Source organism: Oryctolagus cuniculus, chromosome 20 (genome assembly GCF_051225735.1).
Source record: "Oryctolagus cuniculus isolate XC-2025 breed Fujian yellow rabbit chromosome 20, ASM5122573v1, whole genome shotgun sequence".
Taxonomy (NCBI): Eukaryota; Metazoa; Chordata; class Mammalia; order Lagomorpha; family Leporidae; genus Oryctolagus; species Oryctolagus cuniculus.
In genome coordinates, this window is record NC_142886.1 from 16,834,543 (window position 1) to 16,857,869 (window position 23,327).

At 40.3% G+C, this 23,327-nt stretch overlaps 1 protein-coding gene across 26 annotated transcripts in view; it reads left to right on the forward strand.

Annotated features, from left to right (window-relative positions):
* The window catches only part of GPHN (gephyrin), a 568,860-nt gene that overhangs the window by 7,328 nt on the left and 538,205 nt on the right, over window positions 1–23,327 (forward strand). For 2 of the 26 annotated variants that reach the window (XM_070065114.2, XM_070065116.2), the window contains exon 2: window positions 227–290. The exons of the other annotated variants lie outside the window; for them this stretch is intronic. The gene's annotated coding sequence lies outside the window, so the exon portion shown is untranslated. The remainder of the gene's footprint in view (window positions 1–226; window positions 291–23,327) is intronic. 26 annotated transcript variants of the gene reach the window in all.

Below are 23,327 nucleotides of genomic sequence, written 5' to 3' on the forward strand. Positions count from 1 at the left end.
ATAACTTATTGGTTAAGTTAAACAGGAAACAGTTTTGGAAGCAGTTAAATAAAATCTATACTTTGGTTTTGTAAAGGATTGAAGAGCAATGAAGTTTTTACAATTTGAGATGCTACAAAAAGAGATCATGAAAAACAGTGTAATGAGACCACAGAGTTTTCTACACTTGATCTTGCCCAAAGAGCAGAGAAGTGATCTCACAAAGGTTTTCTTCCTTTGCATCTAGGCAGAGAAGAAAACATCAAGGAAGAGGAAAATATTACTTAGCCTGCTTGAAATAGTTGGAACTGGTAATGTGGATGGCATGTAACCTTTTAATAAAAAAATTTTCTAGTGACTTCAGAAAGCAAATGCCTAGTGAAGTACTGCACAGAAGTTCTATTTGTCATTTAATGAATTCATAAATGAGTTTATATTTAATTAGTTAATTTAAGAAAGCAAAACTCATTGAGACTTTTTTTAAGATTTATTTATTCATTAGAGAGACAGAGAGAGAGAGAGAGACAGAGAGAGAGAGAGAGAGAGATGTCTTCCATCTGCTGGTTCACGCCCCCAAAAAGCTGCAGCTAGGCCAGTCTGAAGCCAGGAGCTTCCTCTGGGCCTCCACGTGGGTGTGCAGGGGCCCAAGCACCTGGTCCATCCTCTGCTGCCTTCTCAGGTGCATTAACAGAACTGGATTGGAAGCGGAGCAGCTGGGACTTGAACTGGCGCCCATATGGGATGCTGGCACTGTAGACAGTAGCTTAATGCACTACTCCACAGCGTTTGCCCCTCACTGAAACTTTTGTAATTAAAATAAACAACACCAAAGCTTTTACATTGGCTTTGTCAGTGTTTATACATTTTGAATGCGCAGGATTACATTTGTTGTACTTTAGAAAAAAATTCTTAATTTGAAAACTAGAGGAACAAGGGACTGAGATGTGAAAGAAGCGTTACCCTAATTTCTGCTTTGCTTCTCAAATTGGGGTACATGGTATTGTTTTGAGGCTACTTTAAAACTTAGCTTTTAAGCTGTGGAAACAAATATAACTTTTGAAGGATCAATTTGATTTGAGAGTATGTAATTAAATCACTTTATTCAGATAAGCATGAATAAATTAGGCACAGAGTACGGAATTCACATGAGCCTTTAAGATAAAATCAGAATTTTCAAAAAATTTCAAGGAACTCATTGCATAGTAGCAAAATTTGTCATTCTTCTGTTATTACTACTTCGTCAAAAAAATTATGATGCACTGGGTCATAGAAGAAACACTGGAAGATTTATGTTCTAACCCTAGTCTAGCAAGCAGTTTTATAACCTTGAGCATATTAATTAACATACATATACTCTTTCAACTTTTCTTATCACTAAAATGAAGGAATCATTCTCAGATCCTTTTGGGCTCTGCTGGTAATATGTTTCTGTCTGTCAGCATCTTGACCAACTGGAAAGAGAAATCTAGGACATTAGACTTAGTTCATTTTCTTTTCTATCTTTATACTGGGAGTAATTATGGTGTATGGGTAGAATATATATAAAAATGTAAGGGAATAAGAAATGAAAAAAACCCAAATTTTCTGAAATTTGCTTCATTACAAACTTAAGGAAAAAATTTAGGTTTTTTCATTTTGAAATTTTTGTGGCATTACTCTTCTTGTTGTTATTAGTTTCAAACTTAGCTCAAGCCTCACTTCCTCAATAAAATCTTTCCTAGAAATTCTTCAATGATATCTGTTTTTGTTTTTCTACAGTGTTTCTAAGTGTTGTGTGTATCTGCAATCATGTATACTTGGAAGGTTGCATGATGTAGTTTTAAAAATAAAAAGGACTTTATAGTTAGATTTGGATTTAAGACCCTGATTTGCCCTTTATTTTGAGAATTCATCCAATCCCTTGAATTTCAGTTTCTTTCTCCAAAGTGAAGATAATATCTACTTCACAGAGTTTTAAGAACTAAGGTAGTGTGTGTAAAAATGACTAGCATATGCATCTAACTCAACTAGATACACTGTAATCTTTAGTTATTTTACTCTTTGTATATTGCTTTGGAGCAGTTTGCTAGGCTTTTCATATATGAGTATACATTTCTTATTCAAAGTGCATTTCAAAGTTCCTGAAATAGGTGATTGTCGTCTTCTTTTCGTGCCCTATTGTCACTTTATCTATTAATGAAATAATTGCTTAGGAGGTGTTTAATAAAAGAATTGAATGCTGTGAAATTTATATAGTTCCTTAGGGAGTTGGTACCCAGCAAGATTTAGATAAGCCAGAGCTTGGCTGTTGTTACTAAAATGACAGTTCAGGGTAGGGGGAGTGGGTTTGAGTATTTTTTAAAAGCTGTATATTCCTGGTAATAGGATTATAATAATGCTGTACTTTTGAGATGTTTTTAGTGTCAAATTTCATATATTGCTTCAGTTGATGGACATAGTTGATATGAGGCTTATTTTATGATAATCAAAGTTGATGCTGTCTTATAAACTGAAAGTTATAAAATTAGAAAGTTTTCATTTCAGAGGCAGAGTTAGAGATAGAGAGGGAGATGCGGGGGGAGAGAGAGAGGTGGGGGGCAACCCCCCCCCCCCACACATATCCACTGATTTACTCCCTAAATTATAGGTAAAAAAAATTTGGAAAATGCTGTTATGATAAGGTTAGTGCTGGTCAAGATGGCATTGATAGGAGTCAAGATTATACCTCCTCTACCACTTTCAAGGTACTCAGCCATATTTTACTTACATTTGCTTAGCTTTAAAATGGGGTAATTATGCTTATCTTATGGGGTAAATGTGAGGAACAAATAAAATACTGTGTTCAGAGTTCAGCACCTACTATGTACTACTCCCTGTGCTAATTGAGGGATGTAATAATGCATAAGAGAATCTTGGTGTGAGAGTTTAGCCTAGTGGTTAAGATTCCATTTAGGATGCCAGTGTCCCACATTAAAATGTTTGGATTCAATGCCTGGTTCCAGCTCCTGTCTCCAGCTTCCTGTTAATACAGACTCTGGGAGGCAACAGTGATGGCTCAAGTAATTGAGTTCCTGCCACTCATGTGGGAAACCTGGTTCCCTCTCTCAGCTTTAGCCTGCCCAAATCTCTGCTGTTCAGGTATTTTGAGAACCAGGTATTTGGGGGAACACTTGTGCTCCTGCTCTTCCCTCCACCCCAACCTCTCTAATAATAAATAAATAATATTAAAAAAGATGTCAGGCTCAGTCCCTGTCTTCTTGAAGCTAATGTTTTAGTATTAACGTGAAAACGTTGTTGAATCATTTTATATGGACAAGTTCATGCTTCACTTACGTTGCATTTCAGGGAATAAAGCATTTCTATATTTTATTTAATGTATTTATCTTTTACACAGATAAGTACAATCTCTAAAACTGTTTTCAAGCTAAGCCATTTTTGAGATGACTTTTTTTAAAAAAAGATTTATTTATTTGAAAGTCAGAGTTACAGACAGGCAGAGACACAGAGAGAGGGGTCTTCCATCCACTGGTTCACTCCCCAAAATGGCTGCAATGGCCAGAGCTAGGCCAGTCCAAAGCAGGAGCCAGGAGTTTTTTCCTGGTCTCCCATATGGGTGCAGGAGCCCAAAGACTTGGGCCATCCTCCACTGTTTTCTCAGGCCATAGCAGAGAGCTGGATCATAAGTGAAGCAGCCAGGACTCAAACAAGTACCCATATGGGATGCTGGCACTACAGGTAGAGACTTCACACACTATGCCACAGTGCTGGCTGGCCCTCAAACAAATTTTTTTAAAGATTTTTTATTTATTTATATGAGAGAGTTACAGACAGTGAGAGGGAAAGAGAGAGAAAGGTCTTCCTTCCATTGGTTCACTCTTCAAATGGCCGCAGCAGCTGGAGCTGCGCTGATCTGAAGCCAGGAGCCAGGTGCTTCTTCCTGGTCTCCCACTTGGGTGCAGGAGCCCAAGGACTTGGGCCATCTTCTACTGCTTTCCCAGGCCATAGCAGAGAGCTGGATGGGAAGAGGAGCAGCCAAGACTAGAACTGGCACCCATATGGGATGCCAGTGCTGCAGGCAAAGGATTAACCTACTGTGCTACGATGCAGTCCCCATGAAGCAAATTTTTAACCACTACACACTTCTTGCTTTCTAAAATAGAAGATAGTACAGTTTTGTTTGTTTGTTTGTTTAATCAGGTTTAAATAATTATGGCTAAAATTTTTGGGCACTTATGTATTCTATTTATGATAAGCACTTAGGATATGTTATTTAATATTTACAACTTTTATAAAGTACTATCTTATTCCTCTTACTTGACTAGGGAGTAGAGAAAGGTTAGTTAACTTGCTCAAGGTGGTAGAAGTCTATGCCAGAATTCAAGCCTAAGTCTGATCATACTCCTAGCAACTACACTTGTATATTCTTTTCTGAATATCGGTTATTGTGGAGTGTGATGGTATATTTCTTTTTTTTTTTAAAGATCTATTTATTTATTTATTTGAAAATCAGAGTTACACAGAGAGAGGAGAGGCAGAGAGAGAGAGAGGAGAGAGGTCTTCCATACGATGGTTCACTCCCCAATTGGCCACAATGGCTGGAGCTGCGCCGTTTTGAAGCCAGGAGCCAGGAGATTCTTCTGGGTCTCCCACGTGGGTGCAGGGTCCCAAGGACTTGGGCCATCTTCTACTGCTTTCCCAGGCCATAACAGAGAGCTGGATTGGAAGTGTAGCAGCTGGGTCTCGAACCGGCACCCATATGGGTGTTAACCTGCTGTGCCACAGCGCCGGCCCCGATGGTATAGTTCTATAATGTGTTTTCTTTTCAGTTGTGATTTGGTACAGTTGCACTTTCCTAAAAAGTTTCTAAACTACTATATTCTTGGAACACAATCAGCTGCTCTGAGAAATATATATGGTATTACATTCAGTTAGGCTCAAAGTGAGGGTCTAAAAGTAAATATTTTTACTTTTGGATTCAAATGACGGATGAGTCTTACTATAATATATGGATTTACTTCCTTTTTTTTTAATATTTATTTATTTGAAAGTTAGAGTTACATAGACATAGAAGGAGAGGCAGAGAGAGAGAGAGAGAGAGAGAGAGGTCCTTCATCTGCCAGTTCACTCCCCAGTTGGCTGCAATGGCTGGAACTGCGCCGATCTGAAGCCAGGAGCCAGGAGCTTCCTCTGGGTCTCCTACATGGGTGCAGGGGCCCAAGGACTTGGGCCATCTTCCACTGCTCTCCCAGGCCATAGCAGAGAGCTGGATTGGAAGAGGAGCAGCCGGGACTGGAACCTGCAACCATATGGGATGCTGGCACCACAGGCGGCGGCCTTACCTGCTATGCCACAGCATCAGCCTCTACTTATTTCTTTATGCTTGGAGCATTTAGGATCATGGCGAACTCTGTCACCTGATGATGAACATGTTAATAAGAATTAAGAAACTTGTGAAAGGAGAACAAAGAGAATCTGAGAACTAAGTAGAAATGAAATGCTTTCTTTAATTCTCTATTTACTTTTTTTTTTTTTTAAGATTTATTTTATTTATTTGAAAGGTAGAGTTTCAAAGGAGAGAAAGAGAAAGGTCTCCCGTTTGCTGGTTTATTCCTCAAATGGCCACATGACCATGATGGCTAGGTCTGGGCCAGGCTGAAGGCAGGAGCTAGGAGCTTCCTCCAGGTCTCCCACGTGCTGCAGGGGCCTAAGGATTTGGGCCATATTCCACTGCTTTTCCAGGTGCATTTGCAGGGAACTGGATTGAAAGTGGAGTAGTCAGGACTTGAACCTGTGCCCATATGGGGTGCTGGTACGCCAGACAGCGGCTTAACCTGCTGTGGCACAATGTTTGCTTTTTTTAAACACTAAGAAAAAATACCCTTGAACTTAATCTTTGAAGTCTAATTCAGGTTCAGAACCATTAAATGTCTTGGAAATAAGAAATTGAATGCGGGGCAACGCCACGGCTCACTAGACCAATCCTCCGCCTGCGGCACCGGCACCCTGGGTTCTAGTCCCAGTTGGGGCGCCGGATTCTGTCCCAGTCGCTCCTCTTCCAGTCCAGCTCTCTGCTGTGGCCCAAGTGCTTGGGCCCTGCACCCGCATGGGAGACCAGGAGGAAGCACCTGGCTCTTGGCTTCGGATCGGCACAGTGCGCCGGCCATAGCGGCCACTGGGGGGTGAACCAACGGAAAAGGGAGACCATTCTCTCTGTCTCTCTCTCTCTCTCACTGTCTAACTCTGCTTGTAAAAAAAAAAAAAAAAAAAAGGAAGAAATTGAATACAGTAAACACTTTTTTAGGAGTAAAATATGACATATTTAAAATGTGATCCCCTTCTTTCCAGTTAAGAGTCAGTACTTACTTAACATTTCAATTGCAATGCAAACTTTAAAAATTAATGTCCATGTGCTGGGAGTTATATTTGAATTAAATTGGAAATGGAAATACTCCCAAATTCTTAAGTCAAACAAAAACTTACTAAAGTACATTTGTGGTTTCCTAAAAATATTTATTTATTTGAAAGAATGACAGAGAAGGAGAGACAGACTGAAATAATCACTCCCCAGATGGCTGCAACAACCAGGTCTGGGTCAGGCCAAAGCCAGAAGTCTGGAACTCTCTCTGGGTCTCCCACATGGGTGGCAGGGGCCCAGGCACTTGGACCATCGTCAGCTGCTCTTCTGGGCTCATTAGCAGGAACCTGGATTGGAAGCCAAGCAGCAAGGACTTGTGCAGCACTCCATTGTGGGATGCTGGTATCCTAAGTATTGGCCCCCTAAGTATTGGCCCCCTAACCTGCTGTGCCACAATGTCAGCCCCATTGTGTGTTGTAAAGATGTACTAATGTAAAAAAGTAAAGTATGAAGTTAATCCCAATCACCGTACTTCTCTAGACTTTTCTGTACTAACCACAAAATTCTTTTGTTTTTGTTTATTCTTTAATATGCAAATTTTTGATATATTGTGTGTGGAACCATACAGTATATCAGAGTTTGCAAATTGGTGGGCCACTGAACTTAACTGACCAGTACACATGTTTTGCTAGACTCATACTATGTCTTTAGAAAAAGTATTAGTTTCTTTTCTTTTTTTTTTTTTTTTAAGATTTATTTATTTATTTGAAAGTTAGAGTTACAGAGAGGCAAAGACAGAGAGAGAAAGGTCTTCCATTCACTGGTTCACTTCCCAAATGGCTGCAATGGCTGGAGCTGGGCTGATCTGAAGCCAGGAGTCAGGAGCTTCTTATGGGTCTTCCACGCGGGTGCAGGGCCCAAGGACTTGGACCATCCTCCACTGCTTTTCCAGGCTATAGAAGAGAGAGCTGGATTGGAAGTGGAGCAGCAGGGACTCAAACTGGCACCCATATGGAATGCTGGCACTTTAGTTGACAGTTTTACCTGCTACACCAGAGCACCAGCCCCAAAGTATTAGTTTCTAATAGTTAAAAAAAAAGATACATTTTATATGAAACCCATATTTTTAACTTTGTAAGATTTAGCAGCACTGCAGCTTCTTTGTCACATAACATTAGTTGTTTAGAGTAGTTATCCCCTGGAGATATGGCATGTATTCTCTAGTTTCCCACAGATCCCACTTGGCCTATTTATATTGTCAGGCTAACCTCAATAAGTATTTGCATTTGTAATCTTTGCTTGTATATAGTTCCTGCACCTTCTCTCACTCTGTACTCTTGCAGCATATGTTGAACATCTTTTTATGTTAGTGAAAATAATAACTTTATTGACAACTTACAAGTGTAAAATATTTTCTAGAGCCTATTAATTAATTTAATCCTGGTAATAGTATTATCACCATTTTAGAATTGAGGAAATTGTAGCCATGAATGAGTAAGTAACTTGCTCGAATTACTGTCATAGGAAACCAAGCTACAAGTTGAATCATGTAGCCTGTTCCTAGAGTAGGAGAGGGGAACGTTTTTTTCTGCTAAGGACCATTTGGATATTTATAACATCATTTGTGGGTCATACAAAGTTATCATTAAAAATTAGCCTGCTATAGATTTATTGAATTTCAAATTCTGTATGTGGTTGCCTTGGCAGAGCCAAACCAATTGATTTCACAGGCCTTATATGGCCTGTGGGCCTGGGATTCCCCACTTCTACCCCAAAGTATAAGCTCTTAATCACTACATTATATTCCTTCTTGGCATCTAAAATTATTTCATATAGATCATTAAGGATGTTCATATACATTTTTCTTCTTAATGGCACTATTTTATAGCATATTTAATCAGTCCTCAATTGATGGACATTGAAGTTTCTAATTTTTCACTGTGACAAATGTTGTAGATAATAATATTGTGCATTCATCACTGCAAATTTGGGAGTTTTTTCATTTTGTAAGATGAATTACCATAAGTAGATTTTTTGGGTCAAACTATATGAATTTTAACATTTTGAAAGAAATTACCCACTTTGCCTTCCAAAAAGGATAATTAACATTCCCACCTTCCTTGAGTAGAGTTGAATCTTTTTATTGCAAATAACAGATACTGAGCTCATAGCTGACTTTAGGGATTCAAACAATATAATCTGGGGCCTAATATAATCATGCTTGCTAATATTCTGTTAACATCAGTACTCTGAGTATGTTCCAGGCTCACTTTTTTTGTGTGTGTATTCAGAATTGGGAGGGTTGGTGCAGGTTTGGATATTATAATACAGATAATTTCAGGCTTTCCCTTTCCCACCTAGTGAATATAGAAGATATTCTTTCTTGTGATATTTGTGTATAAAATTCTAGGCCGCTTCTTGACTTAGGTTGGCTCAAGTGTCTGTCTTTGGTCCACCTTTGAAAGAGTGAGGATTTTGATTAGCCAGGTGTGTGCCACTTGTACATCCTCTGGAGAAGGACAGTAATTGGGTAACCTCACCACAATCACATTAGAGAAGATGTCTTAATCTATTCAGGATGCTATAACAAGCTACCTTGGCCTGGGTAGTTTATAAGCAACAGAAGCAGTTCTGGAAGCTGGGAATTCTGAGATCAGTATGTCAGCCGTTTCTGTATCTGGTGAGGCCTATTTATGGATAGTGTCTTCTAGCTGTGTCCTCACATGGCGGAAGGGCAAAAGGACTCCTTTAGTTTTTTTTTTTTTTTAATATTTATTTTATTTGAGAGGCAGAGAAAATGTGTGTTTGAGAGAGGGATGGAGAGAGAAAAAACACCAAGGAAAGAGAGAGCGAGCGGGAACACATGCACGCATGAAGAGAGCTCCTATACCCTGGCTCACTCCCCAACCCAAATGCCTGTAACAGCTAGGGGCTGGGTGAAGCTGAAAGCCAGGAACTCAATTTAAATCTCCCTGCCATATAACAGGAACCCAACCACTCAGACTCATCCTCTGCTGCTGTCCAGAATCTGCATTAGCAGGAAACTGGGTTTAGGGATTCTGGTGTCCCAAGAGGAGGCTTCCCAACTGCTCTCCCCACAAGCTGCTGCTGCTGCTGCCTTTTTTTTTTTTCTTAAGATTTTATTTATTTATTTGAGAGAAAGAGTTACAGACAGTGAGAGGGAGAGACAGAGAGAAAGATCTTCCTTCCACTGGTTCACTCCCCAGGTGGCTGCAGCGGCCAGAGCTGCTCCGATCCAAAGCCAGGAGCCAGGAACTTCTTCCTGGTCTCCCGTGTGGGTGCAGGGGCCCAAAGACCTGGGCCATCTTCTACTGCTTTCCCAGGCCATAGCAGACAGCTGGTCAGAAGAGGAGCAGCCAGGACTAGATTTACTAATCCCTTGGGACTGGTGTTGTGGCATAGCAGGTTAAGCTGCTGCTACTTGCAATCCTGGCATGTCACAGTGGAGGGCTAGTTTGACTCTAGGCTACTCTGCTTCTGATCCAGCTTCCTGCTAATGCACCTGGGAAGGCAGCAGAAGGTAGCTTAAATACTTGAGTTCCTGCACTTGAGAGACCAGGATGGAATTCCTGGCTTTTGTCTTTGATCTAGCTCCAGACCTGGCTGTTGGGGCCATTTGGAGGAGTGAACTAGCATATGGAAGATTTCTCACTCTGTCTGTCCCTCTGTGTCACTCTGCCTTTCAAATAAATACAGAAAAAAATTAAAAAAAAAAAAGTCTTCTTTGACATATAATCATTTTAGGTACAGGCTTTTGGGGCAGTGGTTAAGAGGCCATTTTTATTTTATTTTATTTTATTTATTTATTGCCAGGCAGAATTAGACAGTGAGAGAGAGAGACAGAGAGAAGGTTATAGACAGTGAGAGAGAGAGACAGAGACAAAGGTCTTCCTTCTGTTGGTTCACTCCCCTAATGGCTGCTATGTCTGGCGCTGCGGCGATCTGAAGAAGAGGCCATTTTTAAATTCAGTCTCAGGGGCCGACGTTGTGGTGTAGTGGGAAAAGCTGCCGCCTGCAGTGCCAGCACCCCATATGGCGCCAGTGTGAGACCCAGCTGCTCCACTTCCAATCCAGCTCTCTGCTGTGGCCTGGGAAAGCAGTGGAAGACAGCCCAAGTCCTTGGGCCCCTGTACCTGCATGAGAGACCCAGAAGAAGCTACTCGCTCCTGGCTTTGGATCAGCGCAGCTCTGGCATTGCAGCAATTGGGGAGTGAACCAGAAGATGGAAGACCTCTCTCTTTCTCTCTCTCTCTCTCTCTCTCTCTGCCTCTCCTTCTCTTTCTCTGTAACTCTGATTTTAAAGCAAGTAAATAAATCTTAAAAAAAAAAAAAATATGGGCTGGTGCCGTGGTGTGCTAGGTTAATCCTCTGCCTGAGGTGCCGGCATCCCATATGGGCTCTGGTTCTAGTCCCGGTGGCTCCTCTTCCAGTCCAGTCTTCTGCTGTGGTCTGGGATAGCAGTAGAAGATGGTCCAAGTGCTTGGGCCCCTGCACCCGCGTGGGAGACCAGGAAGAAGCACCTGGCTCCTGGCTTTGGATCGGCGCAGTTCCGGCTGTTATGCCATTTGAAGAGTGAACCAATAGAAGGAAGACCTTTCTCTCTGTCTCTCTCACTGTCTGTAACTCTACCTGTCAAATAAATAAATAAAATCTTTAAAAATAAATAAATAAATTGAGTCTCAGAAATGTATCTTGTTTTTTTCATTCTTTGATGACTTGCATTCATGTTATCAACAATCTGTTACAGACAGCAAAATTATTGATATGAAATGCCTTCCTTAAAACAGGAAAAATTGCTAGATAAAAGACAAATTTATACCAAGTGTGAATGGAAATAGATGTTATTCCCTTTGCACAATACATACAATTTTATTTCATTTAGTATTATATGTTACAGAGAGTTCAAATTACAAAATGTTAAGATTTAGAATAAAATTGCATGAATGTAAGTGTAATAACTGATTTTCATTGTTAAGGTTGGAAGAATAATAGTGATTTAGGGGTGTTTGAGGTATTATCAGCATTTTTTTCTTTTTGATTTTAAATGTAATACTATACCATAAACCTAGAAAACAAAAATTAGTATTTCTCCCACCAAAAAGTTGTGATTATTTTGCCAGCATAAATAAAATAAAAATTATAAAAATAAGACATATACCTTCAATAAACAATATTATGTTTTAAGTTCACACAGCTATTCAGAATAGTAGGTGGGCTCTGGATTAAACCACCTAGGTTTATATCTAAGTTAAATTAAATTTTTAGAATTACTTCTCAGAGCTGGCACTGTGGCATAGCGGTTAAAGCCGCTGCCTGCAGTGCCGGCATCCCATATGGATCCCATATGGGCGCCTGTTCTAGTCCCAGCTGCTCCACTTTTGATCCAGCTCTCTGCTATGGCCTGGGAAAGCAGTAGAAGATGGCCCAAGTCCTTGGGCCCCTGTAACTACGTGGGACACCCGAAAGAAGCTCCTGGCTCCTGGCTTCAGATAGTCTCAGCTCCGGCCATTGCGGTCAATGGAGTGAACCATTAGCTGGAAGACTCTCTCTCTCTGTCTCTGTCTCTGTCTCTCCTCTCTCTGTGTAACTCTTTCAAATAAATAAATCTTTTTTAAAAAAAGAATTACTTCTCTAGCTTCAATATTTTCATCTGTAAAATGGGAATCAATACTGATGCCCGTATTAAGGGGTTGTTGAGATAAGGGAGGTAATGAATGTAAGCATTTAATGAGTGTGCCCTCATTATAAATACTGATTAAATGTGATATTATAATAAATTTGAATATAACTATATTTATGAACATACTAACAAAAAATAAGTAATACACCTGTTAGATGTCTGACTTAAATGTTAGTTTATCTTCATGGTGTTTTTCCATTACTTTAATAGATCATATTTTAGACACATCATTAAGGCTCAGTATTGTACCAGGCCTTTGCTTCATCTGAACTCATATTTTCCAGCTTAAATTTTGGGCTGTTTGTAGTGAAGTAATTACAGGCAAGAATTGAGATATAGGTTCAAAATAAAGTGTCTGTGGGAAAGAACTTGTGATAATCTCTAAGGCTTGTTAAGACCTGTGGAGAAAACTGCCTCTACATGTATATATGCAGATACTATAGTTATATATAGGGTTCTAAGTACTAAAGTTAAAGTGTTTTCAAAGTTTTGAATGTTATACAAATGGTGCACTAATGCAGGGTGATAAACTGATAGTAAAATAAAACTGTGTACCTAGTTGATGGTTGATTTGGTGGGTAAGGATAAAACCAAACTCCATGGATGGGGAGTCAAGGCTTGAACTTTATGTGTTTTAGGTGGAATAAACGATGGCTTTGTGGCATAAGGAACAATATTATTATGTATAAAATTAGATACTTTGTGAACTCTCAGATGCTAAAATATAATCTATAGAATTTAGAGATTGAGAAAGAGATAATTTTTGGCAGGAAAGTTTGGGGAACATTATCTTGGATTACCACTGGATTTGGATTTTCCAGTTTTCTTCTGCAGGTGGATTTGTAAAGTATTAATTTAAAAATTTTGCAAATGTGTATCATGATGAAACACACATTCCTTTTTGACTCTTAATGCCATTCAGAAGTGGATCATATCTAGTATATGAGAAACTTGAAGATGTACAATAGAGGCATTTCAACTCCACCCTCCCAATAGTGGATACTTAAGTCAATTAAATAGCAGTGGATCTAATTTTATTATTCTGTTGTTTTTCCTGTCCATGAGCAGTATGAACTATACTTATGGTCCACAAAATTCTAGTCATAGCCTTACTTGTTAACAAGCATAGCTCAGTTCAGTAATGTATATGGTAGACTTTGTATTGTGTTAAAATTACTAAATATTTATAATTTCATGTTTTAAGTGTGAGTTGTTGGTTGTAAAATGAACTTACATTTTAAGTTTTTTTGTAAAAAAAAAAGATTTATTTAACTATTTGAAAGACAGAGTTAGAGAGAGAGAAAGAGAGAGGGAGAGAGAATCTTCCATCCTCTGGTTTACTCCCTAAATGGCTGCAATGGCTGGGGTTGGGCCAGGCCACTGCCAAGAGCCTGGAACTCCATCTGGATCTCCTATGTGGGTGGCAGGGATCCAAGCACTTGGACCATCTTCTGCTGCCTTCCCAAGCGCATTTAAGTCATTTTTATATTAGAACATTTTCCAAGTAATGTACGAGTATGACAAGGTTTGCCAGACTTTTTCTCTAAGATGCTGGATAGTAAATTTCTGTCACAACTACTCAGCTCTGCCCATGCAGCATGAAAGCAGCCATAGACAGTATGTAAATGAATGAACATGACTGTGTTCCATTAGAATTTTATTTATAAAAACAGATGATGGGCCATAGTTGGCCAAGGGTAATAGTTTGCCAACCTATGTTCCAAAACACAATCAGTATTAGGAAAATATATTTCTAAGTTACTTGCATGTGAATTATACTTTTATATTAATTTAAATTTGCATTTCAAAATACCCCAAAACATATTTAAAACTATAATTTAATATCTCTCACATTTCTGTTAATTAATTTGGTATTTTTGTTCCAGGTGGCACTGGAGGAAGAAGCTGCCAAGCCATTTAGGGGTTAGGCCTGAAACTGGCAATTTTACTTCACCATTATTCTGTTGGTCAAAATAGTCACAGGTTCAGTCCAGAGTCATTATGGAAAGAGACTACACAAGAGTGTAAACACTGGGAAGCATGGTTAAGTTTGGATCATCAAAGTAACAGCCTATACAGGATAGCTTTGGTTGCAAGAATCCAAATTGAACTAGTTTTAGTAAAAAGGAACCCTGCTATAAGATGAAACCCTAGGTTATTGGACCCAGTGTTGAAAGTCTTAAGGACTGTTTCTTATGTTTGTTGTGCATTGTGAGTAAACTTCATTTTCTGGTACCACAAATCCACCTTTTCTGTATTGGGAAAAATAGTCTCATCAACAGTTCCCTGTTTACATATTACCTTCTCAACCATTCAGAGGACTAACTATTATTGTAGTATGTTTCTAAAATTTTTAAGGAAGAACTTTGTCTTAGACCAGTTGTCTGTAATCACGGGCTAGAAGTTATATTGTACCAATCACATAGTCAGTTGACAGAACAAGGATGCTGAATGTATAGCATTCAAAGAGTCCATTTCTCCATAACCATCTGTTTATTGACAGTTAATTTGTTAATTATTTTAATAAGTAACTCATTTCCTCATTTTATTTATTTGAAAGGCAGAGTTACACAGAGAGATGGAGATGCACACATACACACACAAACGCGAGAGGGAGAGGGAGAAAGAGAGACAGAGACAGAGGCACAGAGAAATCTTCTAAATGGCCTCAATGACCAGCGCTGGGCCGGATCCAAAGCCAGGAGCTTCTTTTGTGTCTCCCACATAGGTGCCGAGGCCCAAGCACTTGAGCCATCTTCTGCTGCTTTCCCTGGCACATTCTCAGGGAGCTGGATTGGAAGCAGAGTAGCCGGGACTCCAACCCTTGCCCATATGAGATGCCTGAGTTGCAGGTGGTGGCTTTACCCACTATGCCATAATGCCAGCCCTCTAACTTACTTCTTTTTTTTTTTTTTTTTTTTGACAGGCAGAGTGGACAGTGAGAGAGAGAGACAGAGAGAAAGGTCTTCCTTTGCCGTTGGTTCACCCTCCAATGGCCGCCGCGGCCGGCGCGCTGCGGCCGGCGCACCGCGCTGATCAGATGGCAGGAGCCAGGAGCCAGGTGCTTTTCCTGGTCTCCCATGGGGTGCAGGGCCCAAGCACCTGGGCCATCCTCCACTGCACTCCCTGGCCACAGCAGAGGGCTGGCCTGGAAGAGGGGCAACCGGGACAGAATCCGGCGCCCCGACCGGGACTAGAACCCGGTGTGCCGGCGCCGCTAGGTGGAGGATTAGCCTAGTGAGCCGCGGCGCCGGCCAATCTAACTTACTTCTTTATTCAGCTGTCTGCCTTTGGCTATTTTGCTATTTTATGGGAGACTAAAGTAAGGAATGGAATTAGTTCAGTATCTTGAAAACTCATTGTAATCTCTTCCTGCTTTGAGTAGGAAACAGCACTTGTAGTATCTGCTATCTGTTTGCCACTAGTAGCATAGAATCACATATGAAAGTGATCTTGCTGTTGTCACTCATTGACTTCCAGGATTGATTTGTCAGATCTGGCTCACTGATCTGGGTATATCCTGCCTTTGGAAAGGACCCACTTGCATGTATGAATGCAAGTACTGTAAACTAAATATACACTGAAATAAGAGCTATAATAGAAGTACAAGCACATGCTGTGAGTGCATAGAAGAAGGAACAATTAATTTTGACCGAGTGGCCGTAGGAGGGATGGCATTTTTATTTTTTTATTTTTTATTATTTTATTTATTTTTATTTTTTTGACAGGCAGAGTGGACAGTGAGAGAGAGAGAGAGAGAAAGGTCTTCTTTTGCCGTTGGTTCACCCTCCAATGGCCGCCTAGGCCGACGCACCGTGCTGATCCGATGGCAGGAGCCAGGTGCTTCTCCTGGTCTCCCAGGGGGTGCAGGGCCCAAGCACTTGGGCCATCCTCCACTGCACTCCCTGGCCATAGCAGAGAGCTGGCCTGGAAGAGGGGCAACCGGGACAGAATCTGGTGCCCCGACCGGGACTAGAACCTTGCTGGCGCCGCAAGGCGGAGGATTAGCCTAGTGAGCCACGGTGCCGGCTGGGATGGCATTTTTAAAAAAGTGGTGTTTGAGCAGAGCCTGAAAGAACAAATAATCCATCCTTAGAAGAAAAGAAAAGTAATCTAGCTGTCAGATTTCTTGGCTGTTGAGGGGTGGCACTAGAGTGTCTAGGCTAAAGTAGATGAACTTAAATATAGGTTTAAGAAATTCAGGATAAACAATAGCATGCAATTGTTTGATTTCAGCCTTCTTGAATTAGAATTACAAGAGTTAATACAGTTTTGCTACGTTTAAGCCTAGGTGACAATATGATAGTTTAAAATTAGAGGATTTTAAAAAATTAAACAATTTATCTGAAAGCTCATATTTTTGGATACAGAAAGAATTTAGGGATTATTTGTACTAACCCACTCTAGTAGGTAAAGAAACTAAGATCTAGGTTAGTGACTTATTTAACCTATACATCCAAATGATAAGAGTTAGAGCTAAAAGTCTACCCACCTTTCTCTTAGTCTTAGGTATTTTTAAAGAATTATACAATGTATGTATCCCATGTAGTAAGGAGATTTACCCGAGGAGCCTGCATTGTGGTGTAACAGGTTAAACTGCTGCCTTCAATGCCGGCATCCCATATGGGCACTGGTTGAGTCCCAGGTGTTGCACTTCTGATCCAGCTTCCTGTTAATGAACCTGGGAAAGCAGTGGTAGTTGGCCCAAGTATTTTAGAACACTGCCACCCATGTGGGAGACAATGATGAAGCATCTAGCTTCATCCTGGCCCAACCTGAGTTATTATGGTCATTTGAGGAATAAACCAGCCAATGGAATTTCTCTCCCTCTCCCTCTCTCTATCTTCCTCTCTCTCTCTCTCTCTCTCTTTGTGCCTATAACTCTGCCTTTCATACGAAATATTTTTTTTTTTTTTTAAAAAAAAGGTTTACCTGGGCCGGCGCCGTGGCTCAATAGGCTAATCCTCTGCCTTTGGTGCCGGCACACTGGGTTCTAGTCCCGGTTGGGGCACTGGATTCTGTCCCGGTCGCTCTTCTTCCTGTCCAGCTCTCTGCTGTGGCCGGGGAGTGCAGTGGAGGATGGCCCAAGTGTTTGGGCCCTGCACCTACATGGGAGACCAGGATAAGCACTTGGCTCCTGGCTTCGGATCAGCGTGGTGCGCCGGCCACAGCGGCCATTGGAGGGTGAACCAACGGAAAAGGAAGACCTTTCTCTCTCTCTCTCTCTCTCTCTCTCACTGTCCACTCTGCCTGTCAAAAAAAAAAAAAAAAAAAAAAAGGTTTACCTGAAATACATACCCATTTGAAATGCCTGTTGTAGTCACAATTTTAAAATTTGTACCTAGTCAAATGCACAGATGTTAATTGTATGCTATGATGAATTTTTCATGCATGTAAACCCTTGTAAATGCCATTCTGGTTTGGATATCAGACGTTGGCAGCACTCTGGAAGCTTTCTTTATGCCCTTTACTAGCCAGTATTCACTTTCCCTACCACTCACTAGTAATTGCTGGTATGCTTTTTTCTATCATCATAGTTTTGCCTCATGAACTTTATATAAATGGAATGACTTCTTTCACTCATAATGTTTGTGTATTCATTGATGATGTTGGTTTATTTACAGGTTTTTTATTGCTGTGTACTTTTCCATTGAATGAATCAATCATTATTTATTCTGTTAATGGACATTTAAATTATTTCTGGATTTGATTATTAGAATTAAAACTGCTATAACTATTCTTGTGTCTTTTGAGGAACATCTTCTATCATTCTAGGAGTAAAGTTGCTAGGTAGAGTTTGCGGTTCCAAGATGGTGGAATAGGGAGGGAGCTTACTGAGAAGAAAGTTTAATAAAAGTGGAGCTAGTGTAGTCTCAGGGAAGAATTAGGGAAAAAACAGCAGAGGAAACTCTTCTGTAATTGGAGGGACATGGTGGACCTACGTGGAGAGTGTGGGTGCCCACGGCTTGGGACTCCAGCAGCCAAGAGCCTCCACACCTGCGCTGGAAAGTGAGCCTCTCAAACAAATAAAAAAAAATTTTTTTTTAATTTCTAGGTAGTTCTTTTCCAAAGTAGTTGTACTATTTTACATCTTACTAACAACAATGTACAACTGAACTGTTGTACATTCATACCTGGGAGCAGCATATGATGACATAAGTAGTTTAGTTCCTGCCACCTGTGTGGGAGAACCCAGATGGATTTTCTGACTCCTAACTTAAGCTTGGCCTAGCCCTGGCTGTTCTGGCTGTTTGAGGAGTGAACCAGTGGATGGACAATCTGTCTCTCTCTCTGTCACTCTGCCTTTCAAATAAATAAATATATTTAAAAAAAAAGATTATTTATTTATTTATTTGAAAGGCAGTTATACAGAGAGAAAGAGGGAGAGAGAGACATTGAGAGAGAAAGGTTGATTTTCCGTCAGCTAGTTCACTCCCCACATGGCTGCGATGACCTGTGCCAGGCCGAAGCCAGGAGCTAGGAACCTCATCTGGGTTTCCCATGTGGGTGCAGGAGCCCAAGCACATAGGTTGTCCTCCACTGCTTTCCCAGGAGCATTAGCAGGGAGCTGGATTGGAAGTGGAGCAGCTGGGTCTGGAACTAGCGCCCATATGAGATGCCAGCATCACAGATGGCGGCTTAACTTCCTAAACCGCATCAATGGCCCCTAAAGTGTGTGTGTGTGTGTTTTTTTTTTTTTTTTAAGAGATGGATATTGTCAGTCTTTCTAATTTTAATTTTAGCTTTCTGGTTTGTGTGCAGCAGCATCTCTTATGGAGTTTTTGTAATTCTTTGTATATTCTTATTTTGAGACCTTATATGGCAGATACATTTTCCCAGTCTAAAACTGGTATTTTCACTTTCTAAATAGTGCCTTATAATAAATAATTATGCAAGCCTGCTTTTTATGGTTAATGGGTTTTTAAAAAACATTTTGTTTAAGAAATCTTTGCTTAGTTGCAGGATCATAAAGATATTCTCCAGAGGTTTTATTCTAGAAACTTTGTTGCTTTCTCTTTTACTTGAAGTTCTATGTTATACATTTCAAATTAATTGTTATGAATGATGTAAGGTAGGGATCAAGAATTTATTATTAAGCATATGGAGTAGAAAGTTGATCCAGTACCATTTGGAGGAAAAAAAAAAAAAAACAAAAACCAAAAAACCTGTTCCCTATTTAATTGTAGAATACCTTTGATTTAAATCACATGGGCCTGTTTCTAGAGTGTATATTCATTTCTGCTGGTTTATTTGTTTATGTTTTTACCAGCAGTGCCTTGTCTTAATTGCCATATCTTTATACTAATATTTGATATCTGGGGCCCGGCGCCAGGGTGCAGTAGGTTAATCCTTTGCCTGTGGCACTGGCATCCCATATGGGCACTGGTTCTAGTCCCGGCTGCTCTTCTTCCAATCCAGCTCTCTGCTGTGGCCTGGGAAAGCAGTAGAAGATGGCCCAAGTCCTTGGGCCCCTGCACCCGGCTCCTGGCTTCAGATCGGCCCAGCTCTGGCTGTTGCTGCCATTTGGGGAGTGAACCAGTGCACGGAAGACCTTCTTGTCTGTCTTTCCCTCTCACTGTCTGTATGTAACTCTATCTCTCAAAATAAATAAATAAAATCTTAAAAAAAAAAAAAAAACAACTCAGCTTCTAAAAAAAACAAAAAACAACTTGATATCTGGTAATATAAGTTCTTCCAATATTTTTGGTCTTTGACTTCAGTTCTTTTTTGGGGATTATATGCTATCTTTTTTTAAAAAAGATTTATTTATTTATTTGAAAGGCATAGTTACAGAGAGGCAGAGGCAGAGAGAGAGAAAGTCTTCAATCTGCTGGTTTACACCCCAAGTGGTCGGAGCTGGGCAAATCCGAAGCCAGGAACCAGGAGCTTCTTCTGGGTGTCCCAAGCAGGTGCAGGGTCCCAAGACTTGGGCCATCTTCTGCTGCTTTCCCAGGCTACAGCAGAGAGCTGGATTGGCAGAGAAGCAGCTGGCACTAGAACTGGCGCCCATTTGGGATGCTGGTGCCACAGGTGGAGGATTAACCTACTGTGCCACAGCACTGGCCCCAAATTTCATTTTCAAGTTTCATAATAATATATAGGAGTACAGTTGAGTTTCTATTTTGGTCTTATAAACAGCAATCTTGCCAAATTTTCTTTATTTTAAATATTTAATACTTTATAGATTCTTTTGTAGTCCCTAAATATATAATCATGTCATAACAGAAAATAGACTATTTTCCCTATTCCTTTCCATTTATTTATTTGTTTTTCCCCAGTGCAATGGCCAGGGATCCCAGAACAGTGGTTAATAGAAATAGTAATAATCTCATTCCTGAACTCAGGGAAAACATGTTCAATATTTCACCATTAATGATGATATTTGTAGTAGGTTTTTGTAGGTTCATTGTATCTTATTTAAAAAGTTCTTATCCCTAGTTTTTTGATAGTTTTCTAAGTAGTAAATAGATATGAAATTTTCCTCCTGCTTTTATGAAGAGAAATGGTGTCTTTAATTCTGTAATGTAATGAAATACACAGATTGATTTTTTCAAATGATAAACTAACTTTTTACTCTTAGGTAAACCTCACATTGTCATGATGTATTATCTTTTTTTAATGGGTCATTAGATTCAATTTGATAATATTTTGTTTAGGATTTTACATCTATTTGTGAGACACTAGCTTGTAATTTTCCTTTATTATATTTTGTCAGATTTTGGTATCAAGGCTTATTGACCTCATAAAAAAGAATGGGGAATTTTTTTCTTTTTTATTATGAGTTTCTGTAAGATTGATAAATTTCATGTGTACTTAAAGAGAATGTTTAGGGGCACTGGCATCCCCTCTGGGCACCAGTTCTAGTCGTGGTTGCTCATCTTCCAGTCCAGCTCTCCGCTGTGGCCCGGGAGGGCAGTGGAGGATGGCCCAAGTGCTTGGGCCCTGCACCCGCATGGGAGACCAGGAGGAAGCACCTGGCTCCTGGCTTTGGATCGGCGCAGCGCCGGCCGTGTTGGGGAGTGAACCAATGGAAGGAAGACCTTTCTCTCTGTCCCTCTCTCTCTCTCACTGTCTATAACTCCACCTGTCAAATTAAAAAAAAAAATTGTTTAAAAGAAAAGAATGTTTATAATTTTGTAGTTGTTGCTATTAGTGTATGGAGTCAACGAGTCAGATTTTTTTTTTTAAGATTATTTATTTATTTATCTGAGAGGTAGACTTACAGAGTGAGAGGGAGAGACAGAGAGGAAGGTCTTCAGGCCGCTGGTTCACTCCCCAAATGGCCACCACGGCCAGCGCTGCACCGATCCGAGGCCAGGAGCCAGGTGCTTTTTCCCCATCTTCCATGTGGATGTAGGGCCCCAAGGACTTGGGCCATGCTCCACTGCTTTCCCAGGCCACAGCAGAGAGCTGGATTGGAAGAGGAGTAGCTGGGAGAAGAACCGGCACCCATATGGGATGCTGGCGCTGCAGGCGGAGGATTAACCTACTGTGCCATGGCGCCGGCCCCATTAAGTCAGATTGTTTAATCATGTTTAGGTCTTCAAATTATTTTTTTCCTGTTCTACCATTTATTAGGTATCTTAAAATTATCAACTATAACCATAGATTTGCCTGTTTTTCTATTTATTCATTCAACTTTCTGTATTTTGAAACTCTTAATAAGTGTATAAAAAACAGGATTGTTAGAATTATTATAAGATTGATCTTTTTGCCATTATGAAATGACCTTCTTTATTGCTGATAATATTTCTTGCCTTAATGGCTACCTTAGGGGTTCATGTTATATCACAGTGGATTAACCCCCTGCTTGATACCAACATCCCATATGAGAGTGTCTATTTGAGTTTTGGCTACTTCACTTCTGACCCAGTGGTGCAGCTTCCTTAATGTACCTGGAAAGGCAGTGCTCTGCCTCCCATGAGGGAGACCAGTTTTGGAGTTCTTTCTTCCTGGCTTTGGCCCATTTGGGCCCTTTTGGGGTAAGAACCAGTGGATAGTAGATCTCTCTCTCTTGGTCTTTCCCCTCCCTTTCCCTTTCCCTGTTTCTCTGTCACTCTGCTTTTCAAATAAATACACAAAATTAAAAAAAAAAAAAGCCTACTTTGGAGTTTCAGTTCAATCATTGTAGGGGCAAGCTTTTGGTACAGTGGTTAAGAGGTCATTTTGCATGCCCACATCTCGCTTTGCAGTGCCTGGGCTCAAATCTAGGCTGTACTTCTGATTCAGCTTCCTGCTGGCATACTCCAGGAAACAGAAGATGATGGCTCAAGTATTTGAGTCGTTGCCACCCAACTGAGTGATTCAGATTGATTACCAGGTTCCTGGCTTTGTCCTAGCCCAGCCCTGTGTTGTAGGCATTTGGGAAGTAAATCAGCTGATGAAAGATCCTACTCTGTCTGTGTCAGTCTTTCTGCCTTTCAAATAAACAAGAATATAAATAAATAAAAAATGTAAAAATATATAGTCAGTCTACCTTTCCTTTTATCAGATTTCTAAGGTAATTTTTTTCTTTTGTTTCCTATCTGTATTCTTGTGTGTGAGTTATATTTCTTGGAAATGGCATATAATTTGGTCATATGTGTTATATAGTTTAACAATCTTTGTGATTTAATTGGAATATTGTTTCTGTTTACATTTAATACAATTACTAATATATTTGGATATTGACTAATCATCTCACTATTTTTCTTTCTGGTTTCTTAAAATATTAATTCCAATCTGTTTTTTCAAATTTTCTAAATTCCATTTTTAAAAAATATTTCTTATTTATTTAAAAGGCAGAGAGAGAGAGAAAGAGAGAGAGAGAGGTAGAGGTCTTCCATCTGCCGCTTCATTCCCCATGTGGCTTCAATGGCCAGAGCTGGGCCGATCAGGAGCCAGGAGCTTCTTTCAGGTCTCTCATGTCGGTGTAGGGGCCCAAGGACTTGGGCCATCTTCTGCTGCTTTCCCAGGCCATAGCAGAAAGCTGGATCAGAAGAGGAACAGCTGAGACTTGAAATGGCACCCAAATGGGATGCTGGCACTGCATGCAGCAGCTTTACCCGCTACGCCACAGCCCCAGCCCCTAAATTCCATTTTTACTCATTAACTTTTCACTTATATGTTTTTTTTTAAAGATTTATTTATTTGAAAGGCAAAGTTATAGGGGTGGGGGAGAGAGGGGAAGAGAGAGAGAGAATATCTTCCATATGCTGGTTCGCTCTGCAAATGGCTGCAATGGCTGGAGCTGGGCCAGACTGAAGCCAGGAGCCTAAGAACTCTACTGGGGTTCCCCATGTGGGTGCAGGGGCCCAAGCACTTGGGCCTGCT